General features: G+C 36.4%; 1 long non-coding RNA gene across 1 annotated transcript in view; it reads right to left on the bottom strand.

Moving 5' to 3' along the window:
* The window catches only part of LOC140698669 (uncharacterized), a 371717-nt gene that overhangs the window by 165733 nt on the left and 187866 nt on the right, over positions 1-18118 (bottom strand). Inside the window, exon 3 of the long non-coding RNA XR_012076486.1 lies at positions 15846-15902. This is a non-coding gene — a long non-coding RNA (uncharacterized lncRNA). The remainder of the gene's footprint in view (positions 1-15845; positions 15903-18118) is intronic.

Genomic DNA, 18118 nt, shown 5'->3' with positions numbered 1-18118 from the left:
CAAAAACTGCAATGGCTGGTACAGAATAGACATCTAACAAACATACACTGAATTATTGGAAAACCATAAGACTCTAGTGAAAGAAACTGAAGATGACACAAACAGATAGAAAGACGTATGGTGTTCATGGATTGGAAGAATTAATCTTGTTAAAACAACCACACTACCCAAGACAATCTACAGATTCAATGTAATCCCTATAAAAACACCAATGGCATTTTTCACAGCACTAGAACAAGTAATTCTAAAATCTACATGGAAACACAGAAGACCCCGAACAGCCAAAGCAATCTTGAGAAAGAGCAGAGCAACCACACTCCCTGACTACAGACTATACTACAAAGTACTACAAAGAAGCATGGTACTGGCAAAAAAGCAGACACACAGAACAATGGACTAGAATAGAGAGCCCAGAAATCAACCCATACACTTATGATCAATTAACCTATGACAAAGGAGGTAAGAATATACAATGGAGAAAAGGCAGTCTCTCTAGGAAGTGGTGGGAGAACTGGACAGCTACATATAAAAGAATAAAATCAGAATTTTTTCTCAAACTATATGTAGAAATAAACTCAAAATGAATTAAAGATCTAAATGTAAGAATGGAAATCGTAAAACTCCTGGAAGGAAACATAAGCAGATTACTTTTTGACATAAATCATACCAGGATTTGGTGGGGGGGGGGATCTGTCTCTGGAGGCAAAGGAAACAAAAACAAAAATAAACAAATGAGACTTAATTAAACTTAAAAGTCTTCCTTTGTACAGCAAAGGAAACCACCGAAAACATGGAAAGACAGCCTACTGAATAGGAGAAAATATTTGCAAATGATATTACCAATAAGGGCTTAATATCCAAACTACATAAACACTTCATACAACTCAATATCAAAAAAACAAACAACTCAATTAAAAAATGGACAGAAGACCTGAATATACATTTTGCCAAAGACATACAGATGGCCAACAGACATATGCAAAGATGTTCAACATCACTAATTATCAGAGAAATGTAAGTCAAAACCACAAAGAAATATCACCTCACACCATTCAGAATGGCTCTCATTAAAAAAGACCATAAATAATAAACATTGGCTACGATGTGGAGAAAAGGGAACCCCTGCACACTGTTAGTGGGAATGTAAATTGGTACAACCACTATAGAAAACAGTAGGTTCCACAAAAAACTAGAAATAGAACTACCATATGATCCAGCAATTCCACTCCTGGGTATGTATCCCAAGAAAATGAAAAGACTAATTTGAAAAGATACACAATGTTTATAGCAGCATTAGTTACAATAGCCCACATATGGAAGAACCCCAAGTGACCACCAGGAGCAGATGAACGGATAAAGATATGATACACACACACACACACACACACAATGGAATGCTACTCAGCCGTAATGAAATTTTGCCATTTGCAACAACATGGATGGAGAGTAGCATGGTTAGTGAAACAAGTCAGACAGAGAAAAACAAATACTGTATGTTATGACTTAGACGTGGAATCTCAAGAATAAAACAAATACAACAAAACAGAAACAGACTTACAGAGAAAACAAACTAGTGGTTACCAGTGAGGACAGAGATGGGGGGAAATATAAGGGTAGAGGATTAAGAGGTAACAACTACTATGGGTAAAATAAGTAAACTACAAGGATATTATACAGCATAGGGAATATTGCCAATATTTTATAGCTTTAAATGGAGTATAATCTATAAAAAGTTTGAATCACTACTGTGCACACCTGAAACTAACATAGTACTGTATATCAATATTACCTCAAAAATAAAAATACATATGCATGCATAAAATATATGTTGAATTTAATTAAAACGAGAGGAAGATGTTCATGTATCCATGCACACAATCAGCATATTTTTGAGCACCTACGAAGTGCTATGCACTCTGCCAGGTGCTGGAGATCTGGCATTCAACAAAAGAGACAAAGGGTAGACAGATACTAACTAATATATATAAAATATATAAACAAGTTTCTTCTGTATAGCACAGGGAACTATATTCAATATGTTGTAGTAACTTCTGGTGAAAAAGAATATGAAAACGAATGTATGTATGTCCATGTATGACTGAAGCATTATGCTGTACACCAGAAATTGATACAACATTGTAATCTGACTACACTTCAATAAAAAAAATATATATGTATATGTATATATACATATACACACACACATACACAAAAAAGGGGTAGAGACATGGATAAAGTGCTCTGGAGTTCATGAGAATAAAAAATATATCAATTTTATTTACTTATTTAATAATTTAGTATTGATTTAGTTCCTATTGTTGTCATAACAAATTACCACAAGCTTAGTTACTTAAAACAACACACATTTATTAACTTATGGTTCTGGAGGCATGAAGTCCAAAATGGGTCTCACTGGGCTAAAATCAAGGTGTTGGCAAGGTGACGTCCTTCTGGAAGCCCCAGGGGAGAATCCATTTCCTTGCTCTTTTTCGCTTTTAAGGCTGCTTGAATTCCTTAGCTTGTGGTCCCTTCATGCATCCAGTGCTACAGCATCTTCAAATCTCTCTCTGATTGCAACCTCCTATTCTGCCCCTTCTTTCACTTTAAAGGATGCATGTGATTACATTGGGAACAACTAAATAATCCAGGCTAACCACTTTAGTTTAAGGTCAGCGATTAGCAACCCTAATCTGCCCCCTAGCCACATAACGTAATATAGTCTAGGTTTCAAGAATTAGGGTATAGATATCTTTAGGAGAGGGGCATTATTTTGCCTACTGCAGGCACAAGGGAATAGGAATTAAATTTTGGCCCTTCTTTCCATGTGCTGGGAAATGTACACAAACATTTAGCCACTGATCTGCTTTCTTTTGATGGTGCATGATATGGTTATCTAGGAAATTTCCAGATCAAGCAGAAAAAAATTCCAAAAAAAAAAAATTAAAGCCCATCATCTTGTTTTTGGATATACAGAGCCAGACAGTAGTGGGTGAGGACAATAGATGCCTACAATATGGAAAGACAGACACAAGAATGCAACATAACCTGTAACCTCTCTGTGGCCTACAGTCCGCACCCCTATTCCAGCTTTCCTTCTTGTGACCTGCTGCACCCAATCATAAAAGTAATTTAAATTTACACTGACTCTGCAGCTGACAAATCTCTTTTGTATATTATATTATTTCATCCCCAAAAAGCCTGAAAAGCAAGAAATTTGATATGAATTTTGCATTAACCACAGAACCTTAAGTTACATAATCAAAAAGTCAGGGTCTGTGTCTTCTGCATGATGGCATGTTCCCCAGGCAAGCACTATAATCTTACTTCCATCTTCTCACACATTCTCCAAAGTCTGAAATTGAATTTCTACTTGCAAAAAGATAAAATAGGTCTTTGTGTAAATCTCAAGCCTTATCCAAAAATTAACTCAAAATGTAGTATGAACATAAATGGAAAACATAAAAATTAAAACTTCCAGGAAAAAATAATACAAGCAAATCTTCAAGATCTAGTGCTAAGTACAAAGTGTGAGGGAAAGAATTCTTATACTTGACACCGAAAACACAATGTATAAAAGAAAGTGAAAAATTGGACATCATCAAAATTAAAACTTTTGCTCTGTGAGAGATTCTAAGAGGCTTAAAACACAAGTTACTGACTGGGAGAAAATATTTGCATACCACATATTAAAAAAGGACTAAGACCTAGGATACATAAAGAATACTCAAAACTCAATAGTAAAAAAAAAAAAGTAACATTAGAAAATGGGCAAATGACATGTGCAGACATTTCAACAAAGAGAACATACAGAGGGCAAATAAGCATAGGAAAGGTGTTCAACATGGTTCAACAAGAAAGGCAAATTAAAACCAAAACAAAATGGCACTATGTAAACGGCAGAATAGCTAAAACAAAAAATAGTGACAACAAACACTGGTGGGGATGTAGAGAAACTGGACTACTGAGACACTGCTGGTGAGAATATGAAATATTTCAGACACTCTGGAAAATAGTTTGACAGTTTCTTAAAAACCTAAATATGCAAGTATCATGTAACCCAGAAATTACACTTCCTGGACATTTATCGTATAGGAATTAAGAATTGTCTTCACACAAAACCTGTACATAAATGTTTAAAGTAGCTTTATTTGTAATGCCCCAAACTGGAAACAACTTAGATGTCCTTCAGTGGGTGAATGGTTAAACAGTGGTGTATCCATACCATGGAATACTACTCAGCCATAAAAAGAAATTAACTACTGTTATATACAATCTGGAACAATTTCTAATGAATTATGCTGAGTGAAAAATGCCAAACTCAAAGGCCACAGACTCTATTACTCCATTTATATAATTCTTGAAAGGACAAAGTTATAGAAATGATGAATAGAGGTCATCAGTGTTTAAAGGGGTGAAAGGCTGGAGAGAAGTAAACATGGAAATAAAAGAGCAACATGAGGAATCCTTGTGGCGATGAATGTATTCTATTTCTTGACCAGGTCAATTCCAATATACTAGTTGGGATATTATAGTATAGTTTTGCAAGTTGTTACCATTGAGGGGAACTGGGTAAAGGGTATATGGGAGCTCTATATTATTGCATACAACTACAATCGACTTTATTATTATCTCAAAATAAAATATTTGGCTTAAAAGCCTGAAAAAATATTGTAGTTCTATTTTTAATGTTTTGTAGAACCTCCTTACTGTTTTCCATCACAACTGGACCATTCTGATCTTCCACCAACAGTGTACAACGTTTCCAATTTCTCCAAATCCTCACCAACACTTGTATTTTTCTTTTCTCTTTTGCTAATAACCACCCTAACAGGGATGACGTTACATCTTTTGTGGTTTTGATTTGAATTTCCCCAGTAATCAGTGCTGTTGAACATCTTTCCATACACACCTGTCAGCCACTTGTATATCTTCTTCAGGTAAATGTATATAAAGTCTTTAGCTCGTTTTTAAATCAGGTTTTTTAAGTTATTGTTGTTGTTGTTTGTTTGTTTTTTGGTATTGAGTTGGAATAGTTCCTCATATATTTTGGAAATTAACCCCTTATCTGATAGATGGTTTGCAAACATTTTCTCCTATTCCATAGGCTGCCCTTTCACTCTATTAATTCTTCCCTTTGCTGTACAGAAGCTTTTTAGTAAGAAGTGGTCCCAATTGTCTATTTTTGATTTTGTTACCTGTGATTTTGGTGTTATATCAAACAAAATCATTGCCAAGACCAGTGTCATAGGGGGAGAGGAGGAATGGGGAGCTGCTAGTCAACAGGCATAAAGTCTCAATTTTGCAGGATGAGTACGTTCCAGAATCTGCTGTACAACACTGCACCTATAATTAATACTGTACTGTACACTCAAAGATTGGTTAAGGGAATAGATCTCATGTTAAGTGTTCTCACCAATGATTTTTTTAAGTCTGAAATTACATGTCACTTTGCTTTCTTTCAATGTCGCCAGCTTACACAAGATAACACATGTCCTATTACAACTCAAATCTTTCCTTGATGAAACTGAAAACTTATTATTTTGTGGTGAAAGGCTTTCTGGAAAATGAAGAAGTTATAATGAAAATTGTTACAAATAACTGTTCCATAGATACATCAGTTTAAAAAGTGGGAAGATTTTACTGTCTGAAACTTACCAAAGACTGTATTTTTGAATTACAAAGTCATATATTTGAATCAAATTATATTTGATAGTAATTATATAATTAGCGACTTGGACATCTTGGGTTCATGTAATTTTGATTACCTATGGAGAGTCTATTTCCCAGAATATCTTTTCACTTAACATTTCTTGGTAATAATAGAAATGTCACATCTCCTGTTAAATTATATCAACCACTGTTACAGCAGAGAACATCAAGAGAGAACAGATCGAAGTCTGAAATCCACGATCAGTTGAAGTCTCTCTCTCACACATACACAGTGTTTCCCAGGCCCATGATTTTTATCATGTTCCTTTAACCCCGAAAGACATATCCAACAGAACTGAAGGGAAACAACCCTCCTTATTATCTAGCCATTCATTAAGTAGTCACTGACTTCTGTTCACCTAACAACACACTAGAAGTTGAACAAGTTGGAAATTTCAAAATAGAGTCCCTGTGCTGCTTGAGTCTGTACCAGACTGGAGTTTGTGACTGAGATGGCTGTTTCCTGAATACATGTTATCTGTTTGTACTCCGCACCATTTCTGCCCTTCTGAGCTCCCCTTGTCCACAGATTCTGGGAGCCTGGAAAGTTTCTCTTCCCAGATTCTAAGAGCCAGCAGGATTGCAGAGTTAAATTCTAACCATGCAGAAGATTCAACTTTGTTTATTTTATCTATTGTGCGTTGTATTTTTCATCGATTTCTGCTCTTTATTATTTCTTTCACCCTACCTATTTGGAGTTTACATTGCCTTTTTTTTTTTTTTTTTTGCTTCTTGAAGTGGAACTACAGATCATGTATTATAGATTTTTTATGGCAGATAAGCATTTAAAACTATAGATTTCTCTCCAACTTTCTAACATAAGCATTTAAAATTCCCTCTAAAGCGTGATTAGCTACATATCACAGAACTTGATATATAGTATTTTTATTACCATTCAGTTCAAACTATTTTCTGATTTCCCCTGGATTTCTTCTTTAATCCATGAATTATTTACGAGAGTATTGATTGATATGCCATACTTGAGGATTTTCTTAATATCGTTTTGTTACTGTGTATTTTATGTTGTGGTATCTATATTTTCAATACTTTTAAATGTACTGAGACTTTTTATGGCCTGCTATAAGGTCCATTCTGGTGTATGGACCACTGATTATTTTGGTATAATTATTCCATCAACTGCTGAGGACAGGGTGTTAAAATATCCAAAAATGATTGTGAAAATTTTGGGGTTTTTTTAATTCTGACAATCTTTGTTTTGTGCATTTCAAAGTTCTGTTGTAAGGTGCATACACTTTTACAATTGTTGTATCTTCCTGACACAAATTCTCTTTTATTATTACTTGATCTCTGCTTATACACTTTAGTTCAAGTGTATACTTTATGGTAGCTCACAGAGAAAAAAAATGTGACAATGAACATATATACATTCATGTATAACTGAAAAATTGTGCTCTACACTGGAATTTGACACAATATTGTAAAATGATTATAAATCAATAAAAAAAGTTAAAAAAAAGTCTACTGTACATGATAGTAATATGGCCACTTCAGCCTTCTTAAGCTTACTGATTTCAAGATGTATCTTTCTCCTTCCATTTACTTTAACACATTTTGTATCTCTGTTTAAAATGTATTTCTTGTGGACAGCATATGATTGGGCCTTGCTTTTTTAGCAACTCTGACAATCTCTGCCAAATGGCAGTAAAATTACTGGAGTGTGTGGTCCATTACCATTCAACGTATTTTGATACAGTTTGATTTACTCATGGTTTTCTACTTATTTTCTGTTTTCTTGGTTGTTGCTTTCCCACTGTTACTGCTTTGCTGTCTTATTTAAACGTTCTGTTTAGAATTTTAACTTACCTCCTGACTTTAGCCATACTTTGCATTGTTCTATAATGGTTGCTCTAGAGATTGTATTATAAATTCTTAATTTCTCACAGGTCATTTGAGTTAATTTTCTGTCATTTTGCATCAAATGTAGAAAATGTCTCACATAGAGTTTTATTTACAACCTCACCCTTTATGTTATAGCTTTTGTATGTATTATGTTTACATATCATACAAGCCGACAATACACTGCTGTTAATTTTGTTATACAACTATATATAATTAAAAGAAATTAAAAGGAAAAAATAGCCTTTCATATTTATCCACATATTTACCATTTCTGATATTTTTGATCCCTTCCTAAAGATATTTGTTTCTATGTAGCAAAATTCTCCTTCAGCCTAAAGGCATTCCCTTAACATTTCTTTTAGTGCTGGGCTAATGGCAAGACATTCTTAGTCATCTTTTATCTGAAAATGTATTTATTTGCTTTTGAGGGAAGAATATTATTAATGATAAATTCTAGGTTGACTTTTAGCACTTTCTTCCTCCTAGTTATTTACAGATCGTTTCCCACTGTCTCATGGCATCCAGTGTTTCTGATGAGAAGTCAGCCTTCATTTGATTTATTGTCCCCTTGCATGTAATGAGTAATTTATTTTTCTTTGGCTGTTTTCAAAATGTTTTCTTTATATTTTATTGCCATCAGTTTTTTAATTTATCATGACAGGTTTATTGAGAGTTTCTCAGATGCCTTTCATCAAATAAAAGAAATGATCAGCTGTGTTTCTTCAGATACTGTCTCTGTCCCATTCTCTCTGTCCTTTCTTTCTGGAACGCCTATTTACATGTAAGTTAGAGCTTAGACACGTCCCACCTGTTCCTAATGATTGATTCTTTTTTGATAGTTTTGGTTTGTCTGTTGTGATTTCCAATCTTTTCATTCAACAAACATTTTCTTTTACATCTTTGAGTATAGTGACATTAGTTGACATATTTGTTTCCTAGCACTGCTAGAACAAAGCGCCACAAACTGGGTGGTTTAAAAAACAAAATCGTCCAAAACTCAATGACTAATATCAAAAGGGACCTGTACCCACTTCTTTGGGTAAATACCCAAATGGCTGGCAAGACCCAGAGAAGAAACTGTCATGTAGTATATCTAGGTCAATAGTGCCTAGATACCCTCAGGGTAAAAACCATTATCATCATTAAGGTTTTCTACCATGATCTCATGTGTGACTTCTTTTTAGACCAAAAAGAGTGGCTGTTTCTGTGCCTTTCTTACAGTAGACCCTTGACATTATCTTGAGAGTCTTCAGATGTATCCCCTGGAACCTTTGTGAACTCCTAAATTTATAAATGGATTCTTTTTCAGGCTCTCTCCTTTACCTCAAATCCTGTTTCTGTTGAGAATAATGAGTTCCCTGGCATAGTTCCAAATTTTAGCCAGTATTTTCAACATTTACTAAAGTTTTCTCTCTCCCTTATCAGCAGTATTTCATAAATAAAACATTTTTACAACCTTAGGAGAACTTTTAAGGATCTAAGGATGAGAGAACAACCTAGCTGCACGGAGATGTGACCGACTAACATCACTCCCTGTCTTCACATCCACAGCTGAGCATTCAGGTATGTGATTCTGCATGGGAACAAACTGTCACGGCGGCACTTACCAAGGAGTGTAATTACATGATTTCTGTATCTTCTACTAGATCATGAACTAAATTGTCTTTGCATCTCTAGTTCCTACCACAGTAGGACTTCATTAATATTTGTGGAATGAACTAATGAAAAGATGAAACTAAGAATACTAAAGCTCTACTGAATTTACATGTTAAAATAAAACACCTCTGTTTTTCAACATTAGTGATTATTATGAGACTATATATATATATATACACACACACATACATATATGGAGGTGGGTGAGTGTATGTGTGTGGGTGTGGATATGATAATTATGAACATACCTGAGAGATATTGGGGGTTCAGTTCTAGACCACCGTAATAAAGTGAGTATCACAATATAGTCACATGATTTTTTTTTGCTTCCTAGTGCATATAAGTTATGTTTACACTGTACTGTAGTCTATTAAGTGTTCAGTAGCATCATGTCTAAAAAAGAGTCCATACCAAAATTGAAAAATAAGAGTTGCTAAAAAATGCTAACCATCTTCTGAGCCTTCAGTGAGTTTATTTTGCAATAGTAACAACAAAGATCACTGATCACAGATCACCATAATAAATAAAGTAATTAAAAAATTAGAAATACTGTAAGAACTACAAAAATGTGATTCAGAGACATGAAGTGAGCCAATGCTGTTGGAAAAATGGCACTGATAGACTTGCTTGATGCAGGGTTGCCAAAAACATTCATTTTGTAAAAAATGCACTATCTGTGAAGTGCAATAAAGTGAATCACAGTAATATGAGGTCTGCCTGATTTTATGTAAATAATTTTACAAGCCACAAATACCTTGGACAACTACATTTTCTGAGATATGCTTTGCTTGCACCTTAAAATCACTCCTGCCTATGTAATAATCTATGATATTTTCCTGCTGTGTCCACCTTCTTGCTTTTCTAGACAAAGGAAAATACTCCAAGGCTGAATTTTGCAGAGAATTCAAAGAACTCTAAAATACTCTGGGGTCTAATCTCAGACATCTGATGAAAACTATTCCACTGACCAAAGACAGGGCATCCATCAACCAAGAATCCTTTTCCCCACATGTAACGCCCATATCACTTTCTTGCTTAGGACATTCATTTGTGCCCCACTGTCTAACATGTACAATGCAATCTTCTTAAATATCTATTCTCTTTTAGCCCAGTCTTCTGCTTCAACCCATTCACTAGCTAACCAACCTCGGAAAAGGTACCTACTTTCTCCAAATTTCAGTCTCCACTTTTATAAGTGGAAATGCTAATATCTGTAAGTATCAGATCTTCTGCTCATATCACAGGTAACATTTGCTACATCTGAGGAGGCCCTGAGTCACCTCTGGTTGTCACCAGAGTCTGGATGTCAACAGAAAAATCATTGACACAGTAGACACAGCCTGCATGGCATTTTACAGCTGCACCTTTTTTACTTCTGGAACTAAATTGCTCAGTCAAGTCCTCTCCCCACAGAAAGACCAATCACCAAAGCAGCTCTTCTGCCAAAGGAAATGCTAGGATTAATTGACTTTCTCTTCAAATCCAGTCAATAGTAGTCATGTAACATGTACCTGTTATGTTCCCATTATTGCCCACTGGACCCTAACCCCAAACAATAGCTATTAAGTTCTTCCAGAAATCTCCATAGCGATGAGCTCACTTAATGAAGTTTAGGTACAGGTATACAAAGAGCACCAGTATGCAAAACTGCCTGGAAGGATTTACTGCTTGGCCAATAACTGGTTAGATACTTGCCCAGAGTGGTACATTTATTTGTTAAATATTTATATTCATCATCTACGATGTTCAGACTTCCATGAGGCATGGGAGACAAAAATGAGAACAAGGCACAGTTCTTGACCATAAGGATCTCACAGGTTAGTACCGGAAATAAAGTGAACAATTTAAATACAATATAACAACATCCATGTGGAGCGAGGGGGTGGAGGCAGTCATAGGACATTTTTGAAAGTAGGCAAAAGTTGAAATTTAAAGGCTATTTAGGGGTTACCCAGAGAAGTATGTCTGTTTGTATTGACACTGGAATAGGGTAGGAGGTGGCAATGGAAGAGGGCTTTGAATAAAGAGTTCTGTTCAGAGGAAACAATATATGCAAAGTTTTAGAAAGTGATACTCGACCAGGCATGAGGAACAAAAAATATGAATAAGAAACAAAGATAGTGTCCTTAGGGAGCTCCCAGTCTGTGTCTTCCCTATAAATGGATGAATTAAACCATGACAAGCTGAGTTCTGTAAGAGGGAATGAATAAAGTTCTAAGGGTCTAATACTCCTTGGAAAGTCAAGAAAAGTTTTACAAAAGAAGGTAATATTTGATCTTGATCTTCAACCTTCAGATGTCCTGTTCCCAAGTGGATTATTTTAGAAGCTGTGAGAAGTCCTTAATGTTTCTAGCACAAATATCCAAACATGGCGTCAGAGGAATATGAAAATGAGCATGTGTTTCCAAAGTATGCTGAAAACAGAAAAAAAGCAAAGGTCACTGTTGAATCAACAGAGGATGAAGTATTTCTGTTGATGTCTTGATCAAAAGAGAATTTGTGGAATCATACAAATATCAAGTATTGTAGGATCAGAAGTCAAATAAGGACTCAGTCTATTTGCTGAGTCATCCAACTGATATTTAATGCGTGCCTGTTCCATCATAGGCATTTTGGACGCAGGGATATAGGTTATAAAGGCAATACCTTCTCTCAAGGCTGGCACAGCTAGTGGAGGGAGAGTCGTGGAAACATCTAAAGTACAATGGGATGAATAAGCGCCATGATAAGGTGTGCACAGGAGACTCAAATGCATTTAATCAAGCTTTCTGGAGGGGAGAGGAGCAGAGTTGGACAATTAGGCCAGGGAAGGTTTTCTGTAGAAGATGATACTATAAAAGAACTTACAGTCCTACAAAAAATTGATGACCAAATCTGAGGCTGTAAAATAAATAAATTTACCCCTACAGCAGTCAACATTCTGATCTGGTGTGAAATGTAGTTAGGAAATCAATGATTAAAGCTCAGGTCTGTATTAACATAGTCAAGGCTCTGCCTGAAGCAGGTGTCTTTTGACATTCCTTCTCTTGAAGAAGATGGTGGACAAGTTTATTCTGAGAGTCAATGATAGACGATGAAAGCAAAGCCTGAGGCAATGGAAGTCAAATCACATTTATGTGCCGGAACAATCCCCTCTATCCATTGTTTCTAGGGAACACTGGAGAAATGATCATTCAAAGATATTTCAATTTCTGGCATTCAAAGTTTTCAGTAGACAAACTAAGGAAGAAAAGAGTGATTAACTAGAGTAGTCTAAGGTATTCACGTAAGTGTAGTTGAAAATACAAAATTTTATCTGTGGTAGTTCCCTAGAGACCATACATAAAATGAGAAGATGACCTTAAGCTGGTGTTTATCCAAGATAAGTGTTTCAGTACAGGATTGCTCCAGGCTAATGTAAGAATATGGAAAGACTCTGAGTTCATCTAGAACCACAGGCTGAACCTTACCTTTTAACCTACAGAAAATCAACCTATTTGAAAGTCATCTCATCTCAAGTAAACATGATCAAATATTAACTTACACCACAACAAATTGACATTTTCATTTGTGCACTTATGTTTACATATACCTTCAAAACCATTCTATGACATAGATATTAGACCCACGTTATAGGTGTACAAATGAGAATGAGCCTCTGATAGATTAAATGACCTGTCCCAGAACATGCAAATATGAAATGACAGAACTGAGATTAAATTGAGACTTGTCTCTATCCAAAATCCAAACTGCTCCCCTAGTTCAAAAGTCATCCTCCTAAAAAGTAAAATCACCCCCACAATATTTTTTGGAGTAGGGATTGAGAGTAAAATTATAATATAAACATCCCCAGCTTATCTTCACAGGAAGTGGTTGGTAGTGATATTAAAGAAAATTAAAGTAGCAAAAATATCCTACGACATTTAAAAACATAAGATAATGCTATCAGAGCAACTCCACATAAAAAAATACTGCTGTCTGGGTCTTGGGAAAGTAAGCTATTTCAATAAAAAGAAAAAGAAAGGAAGAAAATCAAAGTCAAGTCATGGGTCTCTTAGAAAGATAATCCAAAATGATCCCCTATAAATGGCTCTAAGAATATTCAATAAAAGGACGCTTTTAAGACCGTATCTGCTTAATCTCTGTAGCACTTGATCCCACTGATCACTTTCTCTTACTTGAGACTCTCTCTTCCCTCTTTGTCTGTGACACCACATTTCTTCTCTTCCTAGACTATTCTTTTTTAATCTCCTCACTTTGATTTCCTCTCCTTCTTCCTGATCCTAAAGTGCAGGTGTTCCCTTTAACTTTCCCTTGGCCTGCTGCTTATTTTACTACATCAGATTTCATTAGCTAACCTCTGCTCTCAAAGTTTTAAGTTAATATAACATGCTACTCTAATCCAAACTCATATCTCCAACTCAAGGCTAGAATTTCAGTTCCTCTCCACAACTCATCAGTCTATGCCCTTTCCAGCATAACATTATGGTCTTAGGTAAAATATAGCAGGTTGAAAATTCCAAGTGGGGTTCCTAAAACCACACTGGATTATTGGTAGCTGACTGAAAAGTCAAGAAACCAGGTAAGACCTAGTACGAGTGCCGAGCCCAGACAGAACTGGTAGAGTCTGAATGTGCATTTCTTTCAACTGCCCTCTTCTTTGTCATTTAACCACCCTCAGCTGTGGCCTGTCTACTTTAAAACAAGAACTATAGTTTCTATTTTAAGTGATTCTTTATCTCCCCTTAGATCTGTAAAGACCATAGCAAAATGCAGCTGTCAAACAAATTTCCCTTTGCTTAGCCTATGTCTCTAATTCCCCATTCTCATTTTTCAGCAAACCAATTTTCTCTTTACCGTCTGCCTCCTGCAAATACATCTGAGAAATCCTTTCTTGCTGATTGAATTAGGCCCTGCAAATTAATACTCTATGTTTTACTTCCTTTCGCTTCTACTTATCTCTTAAAAATTTGTTCCGCTTACTTGCCTTTGAATCTTCCCAATTCTTCCCATCACTGAAGAGCTCTGGTTTTCTTTTTAGGCATCTTATTTTCTAAGGCTTCTTTGTGGGGAGTGGCAGAAAGAAAATTATCTTTCTAACTGTTTTATCAGCAAATATTAATATGTTTTTAACTAAAGTTCATTAATTTTGCACTTTAATTTCAGTGCCTCAGCCCTACCATAATTTAATACATATCCCACTAATACTTGTTCATTTATTCATTCAAAACCCATTTACTGAAAATACAGTGTGCTACAGACTATATTAGATTTCAGAAATGTCAAGGTGAAATACACATGAAAACTCCCTCAAGAGGCTTAGAATCTTGAGGGGAAAAAATGTACATAGATACCATATAATAAATAATGGATGTATTTATTAATAATAAAATGTTGTTGATGCTCACATGAGAGTACACCTATGAGAAATAACTGGGTAGAGATGATACCCCAGAAGTAATGCTTGATGTGAAGCCTTCTGTGCAGCTCTGTGTTTGCAGTGGAACCTTTATGGGTGCCTGGGAAGCCCAAAACAATCCACCCTGGTCTAGGAAATGTCTCCCTAACCTATGGTATTGATAGATGCGGACTCCTAGAGCCAAGTTTCAACTTCATGACCCACACCATTCTCCTGGCCATAGCTTCTTAGCCCAGAAACGCACATTTAAGCTAAGTTTGCCAAATACAATTTCTTTTCCAAGTAATTTTGATGTGGGACCTTAAGAAAGGCGTATCACTCTTCTTACATGGCTGTAACTTAAACGCATGAAGTCAGTAGCTCTGAAATAGCAGCTATGTCCCACCATGTGGCCTGAGGTTGCAAAGGGAGGAAATAAAATGCACTAGACATGGAGAAGAGAAAAGTAGGAGTCCTGACTGCCTTCTAAATATCCATTCCAGTCCTTCAGAGACCCAGGTGTAAGCTAGCTCTAAGTTTCTGGGAGGTGCTCCTATGTCCTTACAATAAAGTTTTTCTTTTTGGCTTAAGCAGACCTGGGCTGGTTTCATTACTGGTAGCAAAACAGTCTTTACTTATCCTGGTATGAAAAAGTTTGAGCCAACCATTTCAAGCTCCCAATGGCCAAAGCTGGAACACACTGAGCAACAAAATAAGTAATGTATTGGATTATAATCCAAAGGATAAAATGAATATTCCTAAAGCCATGCTGATACAAATATATGATTGACTGATTAAGGAAATAAATGTGGGAAAGGAGATAAATCACCTTTACAGAGGAATTCCAAACACTATGTGTTATACTACTCCACCCGGGAGGTAGAGCTTAATCCTCCCCTCACCCTTAAGTGTGGACTGACTTAGCAACTCACTTGCAAAGTATATAGAAAGAGAAAATCACTAAATTTACAGTAGAGAAACCCAGCAAACACTACCTTAACCAAGAGGTCAAGGTCAACATCACAGTGTTAAGTCATGTTGACAGCACGTTCCACTCAATATGATATGACGAGTAGGGTATGTCCCCTCTGTAGTATTCTTCACAAAAAACCCTAAATCCAGTCTAATCATGAGGAAAACATCAAACAAACCCAAACTGACAGATATTCTACAAAATACCAGTGCTCTTCGAAATTCTCAAGATCCTAAAAAAGCAAGAAAAATCTGAGAAATGGCTACATACCAGAGGAGCCGAAGGAGATGTGATGATTAAATGCAATGCAGTGTCCTGGATGGGATCCTAGAACAGAAAAAAGGACACTGGTGGAGAGACTGTTAAAGCTCTATACGTGAAACATAGTTTAATTATCAGTAATGTGCCAATACTTGTTTCTTGGTCTTGACAGATACGCCATGGGAGTGTTAAGATGCCAAGTATAGGAAAACCTGGGTGGGGGTGTATGTAAACTCTGTTCTATCTCTGCCAAGTTTATGTAAATCTAAGATTATTCCAAAGTAAAAAGTAAAAGCAAAGATATTATTCTCAAGTGAAAAAAGATTTAGGTATGGCTCTAAAGCCAGGGCAGCAAACACTGAGATCAAAGGAATGAATGAAGACCAGATTTTAAAGAATTGTCTTTTCCATACAAAATAATGAAAGCTCAACAAAGCAGTGAAACTATCAAACTTGTCCTTTAGAAACAGCATTCTAGCATCTTTCAGAAGGTACACTGGAGGGGAGGCAAGGCTTGGAGAAAAGAGCACAGTTGAAAGAGCATAGTTGCAGGAACATTACGAAGTCCAGGCAGAGGATTTTAAGGACCTAAATTAGAATATCTTTGTTGATATGGCACTACCCACTGAGACCAAGACCCAAATAAAAGCCCATTCACTCAATCATACATGTGTAAAGTCATAAAAAGCAATTTTTCGAAGGCCTGGGAGATACCTGGTATATTCGGGCAGGCCCTGGCTCTGAGACTGTATTACTGGTCTAAGATCATTAAAGAAGTTTAATTTTCTTTAATGATTTTTAAAGAAGCACTTCAACTCACCTTTAAATATTCTTTCCCTCTTCCCCTTTACATTATAAAATTTCCATCAAAGATCCTTAGGGCTTTCTGCACGTTCCTACAAAATCAACTTCCTTTAATGTTTCTTCCACTTAGCATTTAAAGTGTAATAATATTGCGGTCACTGCCATTCTCCAAGGTCTATCCCATTACCACAGTTGGCTTTTTTCCTAGGATGCACTTAGAATAGCAACTGACCACAGCCTAGGAAGAGGACGCAGGTCCCCCAACGTGAATCTAAGGAATCCAGTCCTGTTCTCAAACTCTCCCTTCTGTAGTTGGTTTCTGGGTGCTCTGATCAATATCTGAGTAATTAAAATTTCTCGTGATCAAAGTTCTGACCTTCACATTGGCCCTGCTTATCAGTAAAAACATGCCTTGATCTCCTTGTCGGGAGCCGCCTGGAGCTTCGTACAGCAGTATCTCTAAGCCCCTGCCTCTCTCCCCTGTCCTTGACTTTGGTTCATGCTGTGTCTGCTGTGTCAGCTAAAATCATGTCCTTGGCTGCCTCAGCTGATCCTTAACCAGGACCCCTTCCCTCTTCTGTAATGCTCCTCACACACTTTCTCAACTGCCATTTTAAATCATCTTATATTTTGCTGGTTCAGCCCTGGATCTGGTTTGTTTTCCTCTTATGAAATCTGAAAAACATCAAATTCAAATCCAATAATCCAATTTTGTATGCTCTGGGTATTTGTAAAGAAAATGTATTCTTTGCTTTGCCAACAGAGACAGTGACAGTCCTCTCTTTCAGTAAGCACTGTTACCACTCTAAGCCTCCACTTTCCCACCCATAAATAAATAAAGGCTCCCTTTAATGCTGAAATCTTACTTTGACTCCCGATAGAGTTATTAAAGATTCTTATTTTATATTTATCCACCTATTGCCTACTGAATGACTCCTAATATCAGGTACTGTGGAAAGCGCAAGGAACAAAGCTACAAATCAGAGAGGTAGGATCTCTGCCATCATGGGTCTTAACTTTTAGTGGTGGAGAGAAATAAGAAAATGGGCAATTGTAACAAAAGTTGCAGTTAAACAGAGGCTTATCCACAGCTACATACTACTGTAGAACTGTCTACCCAAGACAGAAAATTAAAGTCTATAGAAAGGTATAGATCAATCCAAATTCCCATCCATAATGAAGTTAAGGAAAGCCACTGCTTTCCTGGGGCCAAATAAAGACAGCCAGTCACTCAACAAGTGTCCGAGGGTCCCCTTCCCCAGATCTCAGGGGCATGGAGATCATCTCTACATTCTAGTCTATGTTGGATTTTTGTGCTCAAAATCCAAAACCACTTCTCTGGCCATTTTCTCAATTCAAGGCATAAAAGAAATATGAAACCCTTCAGCAGCTCAAATGTTCTTAAGAACTAAAACCACCACGTGGACTGGATTCCAGCAACATTCTTCACTTCCAAGTGTCAAGTGCTATGGCAGTGT

This window comes from Vicugna pacos, chromosome 10 (assembly GCF_048564905.1).
Source record: "Vicugna pacos chromosome 10, VicPac4, whole genome shotgun sequence".
Taxonomy (NCBI): Eukaryota; Metazoa; Chordata; class Mammalia; order Artiodactyla; family Camelidae; genus Vicugna; species Vicugna pacos.
Note: the sequence above shows the minus strand (reverse complement) of the source record. Positions and strands in the feature narration are given on the sequence as shown.